Source organism: Camelus bactrianus, chromosome 1, assembly GCF_048773025.1.
Source record: "Camelus bactrianus isolate YW-2024 breed Bactrian camel chromosome 1, ASM4877302v1, whole genome shotgun sequence".
Lineage (NCBI taxonomy): Eukaryota > Metazoa > Chordata > Mammalia > Artiodactyla > Camelidae > Camelus > Camelus bactrianus.
The window spans coordinates 34,716-54,255 of NC_133539.1; the positions used below are offsets into that span (position 1 = coordinate 34,716).

General features: G+C 42.2%; 1 long non-coding RNA gene and 1 other non-coding gene across 2 annotated transcripts; one reads left to right on the forward strand and one right to left on the reverse strand.

Moving 5' to 3' along the window:
• Positions 1-7,262: 7,262 nt before the first annotated feature.
• On the reverse strand, positions 7,263-16,975 carry LOC141579002 (uncharacterized). The gene is made up of 3 exons (XR_012509893.1): positions 16,839-16,975; positions 15,859-16,010; positions 7,263-7,901 (listed from the first exon to the last, which is right to left on the reverse strand). It is a non-coding gene; the product is annotated as an uncharacterized LOC141579002 (long non-coding RNA).
• Positions 15,851-16,014, forward strand: LOC123611753 (U1 spliceosomal RNA). The gene has a single exon (XR_006718848.1). It is a non-coding gene; the product is annotated as a U1 spliceosomal RNA (small nuclear RNA).
• Positions 16,976-19,540: the final 2,565 nt, after the last annotated feature.

The following is a 19,540-nucleotide window of genomic DNA, read 5'->3' on the forward strand; positions in this document are numbered from 1 at the left end:
ACTTGATTGCTGAGCAGTACAATTGTGGGTGACTTTGACTTTTTCCCTTCATGTCTTTGTGTTCTCCAGATTTTCCTTTTATGATGAATTTATAATACATTTATAACCACATAACTTATAAATTATTTATAGTATACTTTTTAATACTTCTTAATTTGTTATCTAATACTTGGTTTTCTTCAAAAGGCCACCTTCTGGATTTCTTTATTGATTGTTATTCATTTCCTAATTCAACTTTTCCACCTCCCATCCTACCATTTTGTTATTGTTTTAAATTTTTGATTTTGATCTTTAATTCATTTATCTTCATTCTCACATATTCATTAGCATAATTACTTATGGCTATAAAATTTTCCTCTGAGCACTACTTGACTATATCATATACACTCCAATCTATGGTTTTTCATTATTAGTTTAGATATTTTATTATCATGTGTATTTTCGTAACAGTTTGAGTTCATAAAATTAGCTTCCAGGTATTAAGGATTTTTGTTGTGGTGGTTATTTTCTAATATTTTCTTTCATTTCTACTTTTAATACATTGTGATCACATATATATCAAATCTCTCTATATACATATACTGCTGTGGAAAAATGTGTTACAGCTCAGTGTTACAGCTCAGTTGTGACAGCAACCTGGATCCCTGCCACAGACCAAGCAGTACTTGGAGAGCTGAAGTACTCAGGTTTATCATGCCAGCAGGCCCAAAGGAGTTAACACTCCAAGCTCTGGACCACGGCTGTAGGTTTACACCGGCTTTTATAGGCTGCCAGTTTACACTTTGCAATATCATATGCAAATGAGGTATAACTAAAGTTGACTAATTAGGAACAAGCTTTGTAAAAATGGACCAATCAGGAGTGAGAGAAATAACCAATCAGGAGTGAGCTCCATGCAAATGAAGTACTACAAATGGACCAATCAGAAGTTAGGGAAATGAACCAATCAGGAGTGAAGGAAATAACCAATCAAGAGTGAGCTCAGGGACCCAATTGAATTTTAGGGGTAAGTAAGCTGTTTCAGAGGCAAAAAGTGAGATAGAGCCTCTGGGCCAGGGAACCAGATCATGCTGGCAGGAGAGTAGTGGCCCTGCTTGGGGGTCCTGCCAGTCTTTCAAAGGGGCTTCTCACCTCAATGCATATGCATATATATTTATACTCTCTTTATACTTTGGGGTTATTACTGTTCATGAACTAATTAAGAAATCAGCAAATTTGTTTTATAGTTGGGCAAGATAACACACGTTTTTGAGTTTGTAATCTGTACAGTCTCCCTCCCAAGTATTCAGATTTGCAGCTGAAGAACAACGCCAGCCACAGACATGAGGGAATGAGCATGCCTGTGTTCCAGTAATACTTTATTTACAAAATCAAGCAGCAGACAGATTTGGCACACGTACCATAGTGTATGGCCCTGTCCTAACATGTCCTAATACACAGTCATTTTGTGGATGTTCCATGAGAATTTGAAAAGGAACGTTGCCTGCATTCAGGCACAGAGTTCAGTAGTTATATAAGTTCAAGTGACTGAGTTTTCTATCCTTTACCTATTACAGTGCATTTTAACAAAGGTACACTTTCTATTTCCTACCATTTTATTTTGTGAATGCTGATCTGTGCAGTGCTCATGTGTATTAATTAGATCTTCATGCTAGCATACCATTTTCCATTGTGAAGGCCCTTTCTTTACCTTATTTAATGCCTTAGTCCCTAAAGCAACATAATCTTAAAATGGAAACCTCTGCTTTCTCCCTTTAATGATATTTTAAATTTCATCCTTTCTATGTCACTTTGTTGTACTTGTCTCTTGTTTACTGTTTTTAGCTGAGTATTACTTAGTGATCAAATGTGAAAGTCCTAAAATAGGTGAGTTTTATCTCACTCACATTTATAGGCATGACAGGTGTATATATATTCTCAGTTCCTGTATCTTACGTTATTTTTTCTGTCTGTAAAATTTAATAAGTATTTCACAACATGTTTGTATTAGTTTTGTTTTATATATATATAAAATCTTCTGAAAAACTAAGTTATATTTTTGTTCTAAGTTTGTTCTTTTTTTAAATTTTGTTCTTGATTACATTTAAAATCACAAATTTAACTAATGCTCTCCTCTATATGTGTAATAGTTAAATTAGCATGTTTGTATTTCTTCCTTTTAGTCCTACGAATTTACACTAGGAAAAATAATATAATCAACTAAAGCTGCATTGTAAATTTGTATGATGTACTTTGCAATACTTTTAAAACCCCTATTTGTCCTGGGTTCTTAGGTTCTTCACAAATTCCTCAGGGGCGAGAATTTGGGTTTTGGCAGCCCCGCTCCCAGAGCTCTCTAGATGGTAAGCACTGACGACACTGCTAACAGCTAAAGCCTTGTTGCTAACATACTCCTTTCTCTACCAGCCTCAGCAGAAGTCTTCCTTCTCATCAGACAGGCCTAGAGGTGCTTCTGACCCTTTTACTTTTACCTGTGCTAAACTATGCCCTAGGGGTTTGCCTCCCTGCAGAACCTTTGCCCAGACCATCTACCAGCTGGCAGCTGTACGGACAGGTGGGCCCAAGGGGGTCAGGCCTCAGGTGATTCCCTTATCATCTAAGACAAAGTTAAAACTCAGCCAAAATCAGGTCCCTTCCCTGGCAAGGGGTGGAAGCAAACAAAATCTCGGCAGGAGCGAGCAAGGGAGAAAAAGTGCGGGCGCCAAGGTGGGAATGAAGCGTCCCGGGCAGGTCAGCGGTGCTTCACTTCCGGGCTCTGGGATTTTTGCACACAGAAGCGCGCACCTAGCCGCGTCTTCGGGGGCGGGTCCGCGGGAGGGTCCTCAAGGCGCCGGGCAGGGAATGGCGGCGTGGTCTAGGGGACCGGGTCCGCAGAGCTCGGGGGCCAGGTCGGCGAGGCGTGGGGTGAGTACTCGGGACACGGGGCGGATCCTCGAAGCTGGAGGAATGGATCTTAAGGATGTGAGGCGGGCTCGTGGGGCTCGGGGGGCGGGTCCTCGGGGCGGCGCGCGCTGGCGCCCCCAACTCGTCCAGCACGCAGCCCCTTGGGTACCCAAGGCGAGCGGCCAGCCCAGCTCCGGCCGCTGCACTCAAGCAGCCCCGTGGCGAGCGAGCGCGAGCCGGGTCCGGGGCCGTGGCGGGAGGTGCCGCAACCAGGGTCCTTCGGCAGCCCCCATAGGGAGAAGCGAGGGCGAAGACGAGGCTGAGCGGGGCGGGAACCGTGAACCGGAGTTTCCACAAGTCTCAGATCCTGCGCTTCTACGACTGAAGCGCGGTGGAAGTCAAGAGCAAGGTGAGCCGGGGCCCGGCGGTCTGCGCCCCGCAGGGGATTCGGCGGTGCGAGAGGAACCGACGCGGGCGACAACTTTGGAGCGCGGCACTGTCCACGGGATGTGCAGGGGTCCGGCGGTCCTTCCCGCCCCTGCGCGCACACAGAGCCCGGCAGCCCCATAGGATCCAGCCGGAGCCCCGGCGCTCAGAGGGCCGCGCGGCCGCCGGACCCTTCGTGGGAGAGGTTCTTTTGCTCCACAAGCCAGAGGCGACCCTGCGCGCCGCACGGTGGAGGGGCGACGTTTCCAGGGCGACCCGGGGGCTGCTCGGATCTGGGGCCGTGGAAGAGCCTCAGGAGCCCTGGCCGAGGGAGTGCCCTAACCGCGCAGCCTCCGTCGCTGCGGAGGAGCCTCGCAACCGGCGAGGGGGAGACGAGCCGCGCGGGTCCCCAACCCCTAGCCCAGACCTCAGCCCCAGGCCCGCCCTGCGTACCGGCCCTGAGCCTCACGGCGCTCCGCAGGCCCAGATTCCCCGGGCGCACCTGACTGGCGGCCCCTCCCGCTGCCCGCGCCCTGGCCCAAGCGTGCTCGAACTTGCGGGTAGCTACGCGTTTAGGTAATTGGCTGATAGGATCTGGCGCTTCTGCCCTTTGCGGCGGTGGCTTCTTCACCGCAGACGCTTTTGTCTGCGAGAGTCCCGGTGGTGGACCCCGCGGCAGAGGAGGAGCTGCAGTTGTTCAGGGTCCTGGAGGAGGGGGCACTCAAGCTGACTGTTGCCAGGGAGCCCGCTCTGGCCCTTTCTCTCTGCGCCCTCCTCCCCACCCCACCCCCACCCCCCCACCCCCACCCCCCGCCCCGGTAAAGCAAGACAGAGGCGCACGAGTGGTGGGAGAGGAGCCAGACCGGAGAGTGGGCTCTGACCTCCAACTCCATGCACACTTGGGTCGTGGAGTGGGTGTGCCCTGGCTGGGTCTCTGGGAAGATGAGTCCAGAGGCCCTCCTGCCTAGATTGCCCTACCGGCCAAGCGGGGGTCCTTTGGTTTAGTATTTCCAGGGCTTCCTCCGAGGATGGGGGCGGTTCTCTGCAGAAACCTCACTGCAGCTGAGTTGAGGAATTTCCTCACCATTTTATGTCTTTTTTTTTTTTTTTGAACCCCTCATATCTAATGCTATCTCCGAATGCTAATTCTGTGACCCTCGCCCTGCACTCACCCCTCTTTTAGCCCCGGAGCGCCCCCACGCCCCCAAGTTACAGGTGCCTGCTGTGTGGTGTGTGAGGGGAAGAGACAACGAGCATGAGTGGGCGACATTTCTTTAGCTCAGTGAGAATGTGGCTTTTTAGAGCTCACTGGCCACTGCAGTACCCATTGAGCACGGTCGGTGTCTCATTTTATTTTAACTTTTTATTTTGAGACCATCGTAGATTAACAAGCAGTTGTGAGAAAGAATACGGAAACGCCCCCAAAGGTAGCACCTTGTATCACAGTATCACATCCAGGACCTCGCTGGACTCGTTGGCGGCGGGTGTTTTCAGGTCTTGCACTTTTGTCGCGTGCACGTCCCTGGGCTCAGCAGTCACCAGATAGCATGCTTCTATCACAAGGGGACCTCCTGCTGCCCTTTCCTGGTGGCCACTCACTTCTAAGTGTAAGTTGGCTCACATGAACGTCACACACTATTGCTGAGTCCCACTGGCCGCTTCCCTATGCCCAGTGGCCGTGTGTGGCTTGCAGCTGCCTGACCAGATGCACAACTGCCGAGGGACAGCCCTGGAGGAAGCGCCCTCACCAGGTCCTGTCCTGCAGTCTGGACTGTCGGCAGCGTGTGGACTGCTGGGGCTGGAGAGGAAGGGTCTGCCTTTTGCCTTTGCCTCTCCTCAGGGACTGGGGGCTGTGGGTGTTCTGGTGGCCTAGCAGTTTGCCTCAGGCTGCCCCACCTCCTCCACTCCCTGAACCTGGGTTCAAGTTCAGATGCAGTGAATGGCCCCCTGGAGGCAGTGGCACAGCCAGAGCTTTAGTTGAATTTGAGAGCACCCCTGGAAGGCCACAGCAACCTGGACCCTGCTGGGCTGGCTGGTTAGACACACACGCGCGCACACACACACCCTTTCAGACAACAGGGCTTCCCTTACCGTTTGTACAGAGGGTCCATGTGGCTATTCTCTCTGTACATGCCCTCCCGCTGATGCCCTGAGTTGATACTTGCAGCCATGGAGTCCATCCCTACAGGGTTGCTGTTGTCAAAATACAGGAGGCAAAGCTTTATGACAGTGATGTCTTTATTCAGTCTAAGTGTAGCGCCAAAACACCTGGGTTTGTATGTGGAGAAAATGGGGCTGGGGAGCTGAGTCCGGCTAGTCAGCCACCGACCCTGTTGAGCTTTCAGGCAAGTTATTTAACTTTTCTGAGCCTCAGTTATTTCCTCTGTAAAATGGCCACTGCCTATTTCTGCTTACCTCCCAGGACCAAATGAGGTAATGAAGGTGAAAGCACTTTGAAGCTGCAGGGCACCCACAGCTGTAACAGTTAAGCACAGCAGATCAGGGTTCTGTGTTCTTTCAGGATATTGGGTCTGAAAATCACCTCTGATCCTCAGAACTTTTGCATTAGCTGTCTGCCACAGCTGCTCAGTTCCCAAAGCCCTGGAGACATTGTCTGGACCTGGTGGCCCTCCCCCATCCTGTAGCCCCTTACTCTTCCCGAGACATTTCTGCTGAAATACCTGTGGTTCCTCGGTCCCACCCCCAGCCAGCAGCATGCACTTCTGGCCTCCGAGCTCTCACTTCACAAACTTTGACTTCTACCTCTCTTCCCATAGGACCTACAGTGGGGAGGGGCTGTACAGACATCTGGGGGAGCATGTTTCAGGTCAAGGGGAACAAGTATTGGCCCATCAGAGGGACAACAGGAAGGCCAGTGCCTGGGGGTGGGTGTCCTACATGGGGCAGAGTCATTGGAGAAGACTGGTCATTTGAGGAGAAGATAGAAAGCTACACAGTGCCATTGTGAACTCTGTAATGACTTTAACTACATTAGCATTTAGTCAGTCCTGCCAGCATCTGCATATGCCTGAAAAAGTCTAAGGGAATAGAGTTATCCTAGGTAGAGCAGTGTGCTATACCCTGAGCCTCCAACCTCTGGCTGGAGGCCCCTGCATTAAACAAGGTCACTGTTGTCCTGGTCTCTTTACCACTCAGGTCTCATCCATGTCCTCTTTGACCTCTGGGCCCCTGGTTATGTGGCTTCCCTCACCTTAAATGTTTCTCTAAGAATCTGCCCTATCCTGATGACCCTCTCCTTCAAAGCCCATCCAATGCCTTCTCCAGGCCAAGCTTTCTCCATCCTATGTTATTCTCATCTTGTGGCCCTTGTCATGATGCTCATGACAGAGACCGAGGTCTATGTTTAAACTTCCAGGATTTGTTGTGTCCATTGTGTTTGGGGGAGAATAACACTAATGAAAATTTTAATCCAGTTCTTGCTGCTCTGTTTAGATAATGTTTGAGGCTTTTCTGGACTCTAAACAAATGCATTGCCATTGCAGAAAATGTAGAACCCATAACAGACACAAAAGGGGGTAATTCTCACATCTAAAGATGAGCTACTGTTCAGTCCTCCTGCCCTTTATTTGCAGGTATATGTGCAGACGTCATGTTTTACAGAATCAGGGTCATATATTATAGATGTGTTACCCTATAGCCTGCTTTCCCCCTTCAGCCTAACAGTGTATTGTAACTGTTTTCTCATGTCGTTTTCATTTTTAGAAAACATATTTTTGAAATGGCTACATTGTATTCCTACATAGTACACATATTGCCTACATGTAAACCATAATTTGTCTAACCAATGTCCTTTCTGGGTTATTTCCAACTTTTTTTCTAGAGTAAACAATGTTGTGAATAACATCTTTATATTTAAATTTTTTATAAAGATTACATATATATATATATATATATATATATATATATATCATTTAAAGTACATAGAGTCCTGATTCTCTTAATTCACTGCAGAACTTTTATTATTTCTTTAGGACAGATTCCTGAAAGTGAAATTACTGAGTGAAAAGTATGCACATTTTTAAGGCTTTGAATACACATTGCTGAAAAAAAAAAAGTCATAAAGAAAAGTTCTCCCAGATCACATGGTCATCATGCATGCTTTAAATCCATCAAGATTGTCAAAATGAGAGAAAGTCTCAGTAACAATTCCAGAAAAAGAAAACATGCCATTTGGCCAACTGCTGAAAGTTGAAGGGGGCCTGAGGACTAAATAATAATGTGGAAACCATATGACTTCCTCTTTTGCAAGTCACATGATGGTTCCTCAGGAGAATGTCCCTGTTTGGGGTAAAACACCCTACAGTACTTTGTGTCAAATAGTACTGTGAGTACTTTTTATCATTATAGAAATTACTGGAAAGTCCATTACAGTTTGAAACAACCATATCAATACCATGCCAGAAGAGTGGATAAAATAGACATCAAACTTTGATATAGAGGCCAAGAATTACCCAGACCAAGGTCAACTAAGGTTATGATGCTAATCGCCCTTGTAGGAGTTCACTTGTTATTAAGAGGTACTGTGGGATGAGTATACTAGTAGCCACCAGGCCTTGGGTCATGTGGATGACCTGGAATACAAGAGAAACATTGAGATATTAAAATTACAATTTTCCACAATGACAAAGAGCTTGTAAAATAAATAAATTCAGTAAAGTTCAATATGAAACCAATGTACAAAAATCAGTTGCATTTCTATACACTAATAATGAACCATCAGAAATAAAATTTAAGGAAACAATCACATTTATAATTGCATCAAAAAGAACAAAATATCCAGGAACAAATTTAACCAATGATGTGAAAGACTGGTACTCAAAAAACTGTAAGTCATTAAACAAGAAATTAAAGAAGACACAAATAAATGAAAAAATATTCTGTACTCTTGGATTGGAAGAATTACTAAGATATTGATTCTAACCAAAGCTATCAACAAATTCACTGCAACGTCAATATAATATTCAATGATATGTTTCATTGAAATAGAAATAACAACCCTAACATTAATATAGAACAACTAAGGACCCTGAACAGACCAAAGAGGTTTGGAGAAAGAAGGACACAGCTGCAGGCATCTCACTCCCTAGAGTCAAGCTGTATCACAGAGCTGTAGTGGCCACAATAGTGAGGAACTGTCACATACACAGACACACAGACTAGAGGAAAAGCATAAAGAGCCCAAAAATAAACCCACATGGCTGTGGTCAGTTAATTCATGAGAATTGGGCCAATGACATACAAAGAGGGAGGGACACTCTCCTAAATAAACAGTGCTAGGAAAGTGGGACACTATGCCCCAAAGAACATCACTGGTCACAATCTACACTGCACACAAAACTAACTAAAACTAAAACCCCACAGTTTCCCACATCAACTTCGTTCTGAGGTTCCTTTGAAGACAGAACTCCCCTGAGCAGTCAACTGCACACAGGAAGCTTCTCCTCACTTCGTCCTTTTCCTTTCCTATTGCAGCTCCTCCTCACTAGTGATGCCCAAGAAAACTCAGCCCGTGACCGCATGGACATAACCCCATTGTCTAGAAGCCAAAGCCCTGACAGTCCTGAGGAGACCAAGCCTCTGCCAGCTGTGCAAAGGGCCAGGTCCGTGGGCAGAATGCACTTGTGCCCATGGGTCTGAGAGGTGGATTTGGCGCCTTGCTGTGGGCCATCAGAGAAGTTCGGGGAACACTAAGCTCACAAAACCTAGAGACCTCATCTGGGATGCAGTTCTGCTCTATGTAGTACCTTTGGAAATCCAAGCTGAAACAGAGCCAAATATCTCATTATGTTGTCCCAAAAAAATGGTTAAGGAACAATTAATTTTAAAACATACAGAATGAAGAGAACATAGACACAAACTTTATGAGCGATAGTAAAATTCACTCAAAATTGCCCATAGACAAACTTAAATGACAAAACTATAAAAATTTTTAAAGGAAATGGGAGAAAACCTATAAGACCTTGGGCCTGGTGATGCATTTTAACACAAGACACCAAATGACTATCTATAAAATAATACAAAAAAATTAATAACATGGACTTTGTAAACTTATACACTTTTACTCTGTGAAAGACCTTACTCAGAAAGCCAAAAGACAAACCACAAACCGGGAGGAAGTACATGCAAAACACAGTGCACACTCATGTCAAGGAGAGCAGAGTATGCCACCCCCAAAATAGGTCTGTAGCCTAATGACTGTTTCAGTCTGATTAATTTTTTTAAAGACTCTCAGAAAATGGAGCATAGGTTGCCCTTTTGTGAGAAACATTTTCATTTCTTACAGGAATCTCCATTTGTAAGGGTGTGTTCCTCTTTCTGTACCAGACATAGGAGGGTAATTAAACCTCAAGTAACTTTTATCAATGGAAAAGTCTTGTCTGAAATCTAAGTATCAACCATATCATGTTTACTGTGCTTGGCATGACACCCTGACATAACTGGCTTCCTCCCTTCCTCAAGTCTTTCTTTTGCTTTTAGCTAAACATGCTATTTAAGGTGATGGCTTTGGCCATTTCTGGAAGTGATTCAGTGTTCCTTGGTATCTCTCAAGAGTACAGGAGGTATACACATTATTAAACTTCTTTGTTTTTCTCTTCTTAATCTTTTATCACAGAGGAGATACCAATCAAGATCCTAGAAGGGTAGAGGAAAAATTATTTTTTCTTTCATACACATGCAATGGAATACTATTTACCAGTGGAAAGAAATGAACTACCAATCTATGCAAAGACATGGAATAATCTTACACGTATAATGCTAAGTGTGCAAACAAAATAATAATAGTAATAATAATGTAGGAAACTGCAAATAGGAAAAGTGTTTATTTGGGTGATGAATTAAGAATTGCATTTGGAAGACACAGATTTGCTGCATCCAGTGCAGCTCAGGACTGTGTCTGAGGACAGGCCATGCAAGACTTAAGAAACAAAGAGACAAAGTAAAGAGAAAAGATGGGACCAGGGGACTCAAGTTCTCGTGGATCGAGAATGCCAAAAGCCTGGTTGACATTATATTTATTAGGAGTATACAGCTTCAAAAACAAAAAATTGTGATCAAAGAGGTGAGGCTTTAGATATTCCATGCAATAAGCACTAAGTTCTGCTTGCTAAGTGATTGATTAAGTACAAGCCTATCCCCTCCAGGAACAATCACCCTTCTCAGGGTATATGAGATTTATGAGCCTACCCTGTGATTGTCTCCAGGCCATCTTGAGATAGCAAATATTTCCCTCAGGTTAAACAGCATGCTTTCATGCCAGAACAAAGTTCTGTTACTGGATGACCTGGCTTTCCAGGACTATCTATTGTTTACCCTGAGGAAACATATGCCTTCTTTCATGCCCTTATGGTCAATCTCAGGATTGCTCACCACAAATTTTCTTTAGCATAATATGTGCTATAGGTCATCTACTGCATAAAACATTAAAACAAATCAAGCATGTGCATTTTAAGCAAGCAAGTGTGAATACAATGTTTTAAGCTCATGGAAATCTAGGTGTGGCTTGTTTACTAGCTGCTTGTTATCCAGTGGTTTGTCTTCCATCAGCTTGTTTCCCAGTACAGATTCAGGTAACCCTTAAAGAGTGTTCCAGGTAAGAATAAGAGTACAGAGGCTTATAAAGACAGAAGTCCAGGAGGTTGTTAAAAGTTCACTGGCCATAATTGTGATGGACTCTGGTGTGAGTCAGAAAATATTTGTCCTTAAGGAATCATGAGTTAATTTAGGGTAAGTGTCCAATACATAGACAGACTGTCATGAATTATTTTAAGCCAAGAATACAATAAGTAGATAGGTTACTGGCAGATAGATAAGTTTCTGGCAGATATTTTGGATGATTTCATCAGGTCAAAACTTAGACTTTCATTCATTCATTCTAAATGGGCTCCTCACTCCATTTTACAGAGCTCTCTTATCAATATCAACTCCATGTTGATTTTCCTTTCATAAGTGACAGAATCCAATCTGAAGAGTCTACATATGCATTGTATAACCCAATTTATATGAAATTCAGGAAAAGGGAAAACTAGGAGGTGGTAAACAGATCATGTGAGAGTTTTGAAATATTCCATGTAATACTTTAGTGATGTACATCTGCCAATATCCATTTGTCTAAACCCATAGTTCTCTATGGCCCAGCAAGTCAATTAAGTGATCAAGTAAGTGGTAGTGTCACAGGATAGAATACAGGATGTAAAAAAGAATCTGTATTAGAAAGGTATGGAAGCACTCACTGACACTGGTGGAGCAAAAGTTGCCAGCCTCAGTAACTGTGGGAATGAACAGAATGTGTAGACTAAAGGGAAAACATACTGCGCAGAATCTATAAAGTTCCATTCCACAAGGGTAGGAGCTAAGAATGCTGAAACCATTCATCTGGAGTAGAATGAGAAATGAATTGAATGGATGGAAGATGGTGGGAATGAGGATTCTCACTGTCTAACTGGGAGTTATGGATAAGCAGGGGGAGATGTACACTGTCCATATGATAATGGATCAGGTTGGAGGCATCAGCATACACTCGTCTTCACCTTAATATGAATACAAACAGTTCCACATAGAAATCTTTATAATTAGGAGTGTATTCTATTGGGGAGGGAGAAATTTCACTTCTTGTGGCTTTATAATTAGGAGTGTATTCTATTGAGGAGGGAGAAATTTCACTTCTTGTGGCTGGACAAGAGAGCCACAGGAGAAAAAGAAATTTTAATTCCTATACACAAAAGTCTCATAGAAATAGGAAGTAAGTAGTAAAACCAGGCAGATTTTATACATCTAGAAAATTATTGAGTTGTTATGAATTGACAGCCCAAAGAAATGTAGCTTTGGGGTACTCAATTAATGAAGAATCTTAATAGAGTTTGGGCTTGGGGGTGGTAAGTTAAAGAAGTAAAGTTATGTTTACGTGGGCTTCTGAACCTTTCAAGTGACAGATTTATTTCCTGCTTTTAGAGAGATAGAGTGGGAGTCAGAGTGTCCCTCTTCCTTTGGCCATTTTCTAAGTAACTTAAATTTTAAACAATCACTATGTAGTTGTGGTAGATTTGAGGGAAGGGGCGGGGAGTTGCTCCCTGAGCAACAATACACATAGGTGGGAAAACAGGCATACATTTCCTTGCATTGTCGGCTGAGGACATTTTCCTCCCATATGTAAGTTCTTAATACCATTCTCTAATAAAAGGACCCAGGACTCTTTGAAGAGATGGCTTATACTAGAAGTGAGACAGTAAATATATGATTCAGAATAATCTTGAAACTTGTATCAGAATATAAGGAAGTACCAGGGGTGGGGGGACCAAAATATGGAATGATCTTAAAGGAAACAGGAGCCAATGAAAAGAGGTCTCAATAGCCAAAGCAGGAATAGACAGAGCAACCAAATTCTGCATTGCTGGATTCTAATCAAAGATTAAAATAACTATCCATGTGTCCACAGTGATGAAGTTAAATGATGACATAGGTTTTTTGTTATTGTTGTTGTTTTTTTTTAAATAAATGGAATTGAATAGAATTCTCTCTATGCAGGAGAATTCCTAATAATCAATGGCATCCATCAAGGAGGTGGAGATAAACCCCCATCTCCCGAAATGTAGGTTCCACATAGTGACCTCCTCCTGTTTAGGTCAGAAGCAAGAAAGGTCTGAGATCCCACTGCTGGGCATGTATCCAGAGCAACACTCAAATGTGAAAAGACACATGCACTAACTGATTTTTTTACAACACTGGGCAGCATTAAATGGGGGGGGGGGGATGGTGCCAGGCAATTGTTTATCCAATGAAAATTTTTCATTTCCAAGAGAAATGAAATTGGATCGTTGCTTCACACCACATACAAAATTAACTCAAGGTACATAAAAAACTTAAATTTAAAGACAGGTAAAGCAACAATCAGCCCTCATCTGCTGAATCCACATTTGCAGAATCAGCCACCTTCAGATAAAAATAATAATAATAATAATTGGAGAAAGTTCCATAAAGAAAAACTTGAATTTGTTGCATGCCAGAAATGTTTAAATAATATTTCATTTTCTTCACAATTACTTACATATCATTTACATTGTATTAGGTTTTATAACTGATCTAGAGGTGATTTAAAGTATACAGGGAGATGTGATTAGATTATTTGCAAGTACTACACCATTTTATATAACAGATTTGAGCACCCACAGATTTTAGTATCCACAGGGTGTCCTGGAACCAATACCTCACAGATAGGGAGGGAAGCCGTATAAACTCTCAAAGAAATAGTGGGGATAAGTCATCATGACCTTGGGTTTAGCTATTTTTTTAGATCTGAAAGCAAACACAAGCAAGGAAAGAAAAAACTAAATTGCCTTTCCTCAAAATTAAAAAACTTTGTACATCAAAGACGCTATCCAGAAAGTGAAATGACCACAAACAAAAATCAAATAAAATATTTGCACATTACATAACTAAAAAAATTTTTATCAAGAACTTTTACAACTCATAAAAACACAAAATCCAATTTTTAACATAGTAAAAGGACTTAAATAGACCCTTCTCTAAACATAAACTTTGAAAAAAATGTGCAGTATATTTCTATACGTATTTACAGGTAATATAATGTATATGTGTGTGGTCAAACTGTAATAATTCTACCTAATAAAACTGAAAAAGGAAAAAAAACAGCAAAAATAAATAAAATTAGATTTTTTTTAAAAAAAATTAAATACACCCTTCTCTGAACAAGACAAATAGTCACCAGGCACATGAAAAGATGTTAAAAAATCAGTCATGATGGAAATGCAAATTAATACCATAATACTGTACCTTTTCAAGCACACTAGAAGCTGTACAAGCAAGAAAATTAAAAACAACCAATGTTGGTAAAAATGGAGGGAAATGGAAACCTTTAAACATTACTTGAAAAAGTTGACAATGGTACAGCTTATATGTACAGTTTGTCATTTCCTCAAAAAGATAAAAATGCAGTTACCTTATGGTTCAGCAATTTCACTCCTAGACATAGAACACAAAGCATTAAAAACAGGTGTTGAAACAAACAAAAAAAATTGTTTGCAAATATTCATAGCAGCACTATTCACAATGGCCCAAAAAGCAGAACAATTGAAATGTCCATCAAAGGCTAAATAGATTAACAAACAGGGTATATCCATAAACCGCTCTATGATTCTGCCATATAAAGGAATAAAGTGGTGCAGTCATGGTGGAGAACCACATGGGAGTTCCTCAAAAACTTAAACATGGGGTTAACATGTGATCCAACAATTCCACTTCAGTGTATATATACAAAATATTTGAAAGCAGGAACTGGTGTTCAACCACATTCGTAGCAGCACTAATCACAACAGCAAAAGGTGGAATCAACTCAACTGTCCACCAACGAATGAATGGTTAAACTAAATGTGGTGTATACACAATAGGAAACTACACAGCCTTAAAAACTAAGGAAATTATGACACATGCTGCAACATGAATAATTCTTGAAGACACTATGCTAAGTGAAATAAGCCAGACACAGAAGGACAAATATTATATGATTCCACTTACACCAGGTATCCAGATGTCAAATGCAGAGATAGAAAGAATGTCATTGCAAGGAGCTGAAGGAAGTTAGTGCTTACTGGATACAGTGTTTCACTTGGGGAAAATGATGAAGTTCTGGAGATGGACAGTGAAGTATCTGTACAACAGTGTGAATTTAGTTAATACCTTAGGACTGTGTATTTAAATGGTTTAAAAGGTAACATTATGTTCTGTATTTTTAATAACAAAGAAAAATGTGAATGAAACACTAATGATACATGTTACATCCTGGTTGAACACTGAAAACATTCTAAGTGACAGAAGCCACACAGAAGAGGTCAAGATCATACTCATCTTATGCACTTCAAATCCATTAAGATTTTGAAAAAGAGGGAAAGTCTCAATAATAGTTTCAGAAAAAGAAAACTAGATCAGAATGGAAAAATACATTTCCCTAAGTTGGGGCAATGGGGAAGGTTGAAGTGGGCCTGTGGATGGGATTACAATGTGGAACCATAAAATTTCTTCATTTGGGGTTTATGTGCTGGTTCCCTGAGAGAGTATCCCAGTTTTAGAGCATTTTGTCAGGTGGTAAATGTGAGTACTTTGTAATCCTATTTACAGTTTTTTATATGTTTGAAATTACTAGAAAATAAATTACTTTTCAAAACAACCATTGTCAACACCGTGTTGAAAAAGCAGAGAAGACATCAGATTTCCCTTATAGAGGCCAACCCTTAACTAGATTCAGTTCACCCAAAGTTCTGATGATAACCACCCTTGTAGGAGTCCACAGGTAATTTAGAGGCCCTGTAGGAAGATTAGGAGACACTGTGTCTTGGGTGCTGTGGATGACCTGGATGGAGTCCAAACAGGGTGATTTCTGATTTCTAGTTTTCCATAACAAATCATCAGAAACCTGTTAGAACTGATGACTGATTTTAGTACAGCTACAAGGAACAAAATCAATAGACAAAAATCAGTTGTCTTTCTACATGAATAATGAGACATCATCATACTTACCTGGCAGGGGAGATACCGTGATCATGAAGGTGGTTTTCCCAGGGAGAGGCTTATCCACTGCACCTCGGATGTGCTGACCCCTGCGATTTCTCCAAATGTCAGAAAATCGACTGCATAATTTGTGGTAGTGGGGGATGGCATTCGTGCTCTCCCTTAGGAAAATAAACAAATAAATAAATAACGGGACATTATAAAGAGACTTTTTAAAATCCCATTTACAATTGCATTCCCCCCAAAAAACTACCTAGCAATAAATTTAATCAAGGATGTGAAAGATCAGAACACTGAAAATTCTAAGACACTGAGGAAAGAAACTGAATAGACACAAATAAATGGAAAGATATCCTGTGCTCATGGATGGAAGAATTAATATTGTTAAAACATCCATTCTAACCAAAGCAATGTTCAAATTCAAAGCAAACCTGGTCAAATCACTATGCCCTACATCAGAAAATAACAAAACCCTGTAAATTGACTATACTTTAATAAAATAAGTTTCAGTGTCATTTTTCACAGAAACAGAACAAACATCCCTACCATTTGTGTGGAAACCCAAAGGACCCTGAACAGCCAGAAGGATTCTGTGACAGGAGGACAAGCTGGAGGCATCTCCCTCCCTGACTTCACACAGCATTACAAAACTACAGTCACCAGAACAGTGTGGAATTGGCACAAAAACCAGGACACGGACCAGAGGAACAGATAGAGAGCCCACAAATAAACCCAGGGGTATGTGGTCGGTTAAGTCACAAGAAAGGAGCCCGGAACATATGCTTAGGGAAAGGACAGTCTCCTCAATAACACTGGGAAAACTGGACACCACACACAAAGGACATGGCACACTCTACACCACACACAAAAACTGACTAAAACCCACAGTTCCCCACATCCAGCCCTTCCTCTCCCTGGCCCTCTGAGGAGGGATTCCCCTCAGCAGTCAGCCCCTCACAGGAAAATTCTCACTTTTTCTTCCTCCTCACCCTGCCTTCAGTGCAGCAACTCCTGTCGGGTCCTGAGGAGATTGGGGTCCCTTCAGCATGGACATAACCCCCTGTTGTCTCAAAGGCCCAGCAGGTCCAGAGGAGACGTGGCTCTAGTCAGCTGCGCAGGAAGCCAAATCCTCGGGCTGAACGTGTGTTCCTGCCACAGGTAGGGGAGGCGGGCTCTGGGCCCTGCCGGCCAATGGGAAAGCACAGGCTCAGCCACCCTCACAGCCAGCGGAAGCTCCACCCAAGGGCAGCTCAGCTCAGTCCACTACACTACGGACAGGAAAGTGTGGAACAAGCACCCCTCACAGCTAGGGGCCCCACCCCCCTGAGAAGAGTTCAGCTGAGTCTTTTAAACTGGAAATTCAAGCTAAAATAAAGCCAAATATCCCTAACTTCTCCAAACAGCTAAGGAACAATTCATTGGAAGCCATATGGAATGAACTGAATGGAAACAGAAACTTTAACACTTACAACAAATTCACTCAAATTTATTCACACACATTTAAAATCCAAAATTGAGTTATAGAGATAAACAGAAGAAAATCTATATGACCTTGCATTTGATAACGTAGATTATGACCTTTGAGTTTTATCACACTACACGTAAAGCCAATCCACAAAAAAAGTAAGATTATGGACTTTATAAGATTAAAGACTTCTATTCTGAAAGACCTTATTCAGAAAACCAAGACAAGCCATAAAACTGTGAGAAAAATATTTACAAAACACGTATCTGATAAATGATTTGGACTCAAAATATACAAAGAATTCTAAAATAACCCCATAAAAAATGGATAAAGATCTGGACAGATACCTGATCCAAGAAGACATACAGATCATAAATAAGCACACAAAAATATGCCATCAGGGAATTACTAATTAAAATCAAAAGAGATCATGACACACCTGTTAGAACTGCTAAACTCCAAAAATATGACAATCCCATTGCTGGTAGTGAGGAACAACAGAATTCTCCCTCATTGCTGGTGGAATGCATGGACAGCCACTTCGTAAGACAGGCTGGCAGTTTTTCCCAAAGCTAAACAAGTCTCACCTTGGGATTCAGTAGTCCTGCTTCCAGTATTTAAGCAAGAAAAACTATGTCCAAAGACATACTGGGATTCAGTTATGCACAGCAGCTCTGCTCATAATGGCTAAAAACTTGAAATCAGGATGTCCTTCAATAGATGAATGGATAAGCAATTTGGGGTACATCCATGTCAAAAAGAACAGAATAAGGCACCCCAAAATAGGCTTCTTTGTCATAAGGATTAATTTAGTCTAATTTTAAAAAATAATCTTAGAAAACTGAGTGGATGTTGCCCTTTTGTAAGTGGCATTTACATTTATTAGGAAAATCTACATTTGTAAGTGTGTCCCTCTTTGTACCAGAAATAGAAGGCTGATTAAACCTTAACTAACTCTTATCAATAGAGAAGTCTTGACTTAAGTCTGCATAACAAACACACCTTTGTTTACTGAGCTTTCATGGTAACCCACCATAAATGACTTCCTCCCTCCCCAAGGCCTTGCTTTTGTTTTAAACTAAAGATCATATTTAAGGTGATGTCTTTGGCCATTTCTGGGGGGGGGAGGGGGCTCAGTTTTCCTGGGTATCTTCCCGGTATACTGGAGGTATATGTGTTATTGAACTTGTTTCTTTCTCCCGGTAATCTGTCTTATCGGGGGGGGGGGGGGCTGGGAGGTCTCATCCAAGAGCCTAGAAGGATAGAGGGAAAACTGGTTTTACTCTCATATACATGCAATGGAATACTACTTAGCAATAAAAATAAAACCATCAACCCACAGAAAGACATGGGCAAATCTTACTTGTATGTTACTAACTGAAAGAATCCAGTCTGAGGAGGCTGCACACAGTAGGACCCTATTTAGGACAATTATGGAAAAGGCAAAACTACACACATAAGCAGATAATGGGGTGGGGGTGAAGGGTTGAAGTGTTCCTTGTGATAATTTAGGTTGTGTCACTATGAGTATGTCTAAGTCCATACATTTGTACAGCCCAAAGGTCAATCATAATCTATTCAAATTTAGTTGATTAGGGTGTAGGAGTGTTGCAGAATGGAACACACAAAGTGACAGAATCTAACTATTAGAAATGGTTGGAAGGTAGAGGGCAAGTCAGTAGAGGGCAAGAGGTGCTGACCTAGATTAACTTTTGAAATGTACAGAATCATTTTGCAAAGGCAAAATGGACTATTGTTAAACTGTGGGCTTTAATTTATAAAATTCTTTCTGGGGTGTAGTAGCTAACAGTTCTAAAACTGAGACAGGAGGGAAAGGGGCAGGGCACAGCCATTCAAGGAGTGACAGCAATTAACACCAAAATGGTGGAAGACTCAACTCCCAAGTGGCCTTGAGGATTAAGTTGGCAGGAGGTTTGACTTCTAGTAGACTTTGAGTTTCATTATATGCTCATTGAAATAGCATGATAAATAACATGTCCACAGGAGCCATGACAGTCCCAAGGCTAACCACAAAAGGCCAAAGAATGGGTGGTGGCCCAATACCTGTGAATCCCAGCCCCTTCCCTAAGGTAGTTGGAATGGTCCCACCTGTAGGCATGTGAAGCTACAGAGCCCATAAAAGCTGGCAACACCATGCCTAGCAGCCATTTTTTGCTCCCTCCTCTTTGGAGACGGCCCACACTCTGTCTATGGAGTGTGTACCTC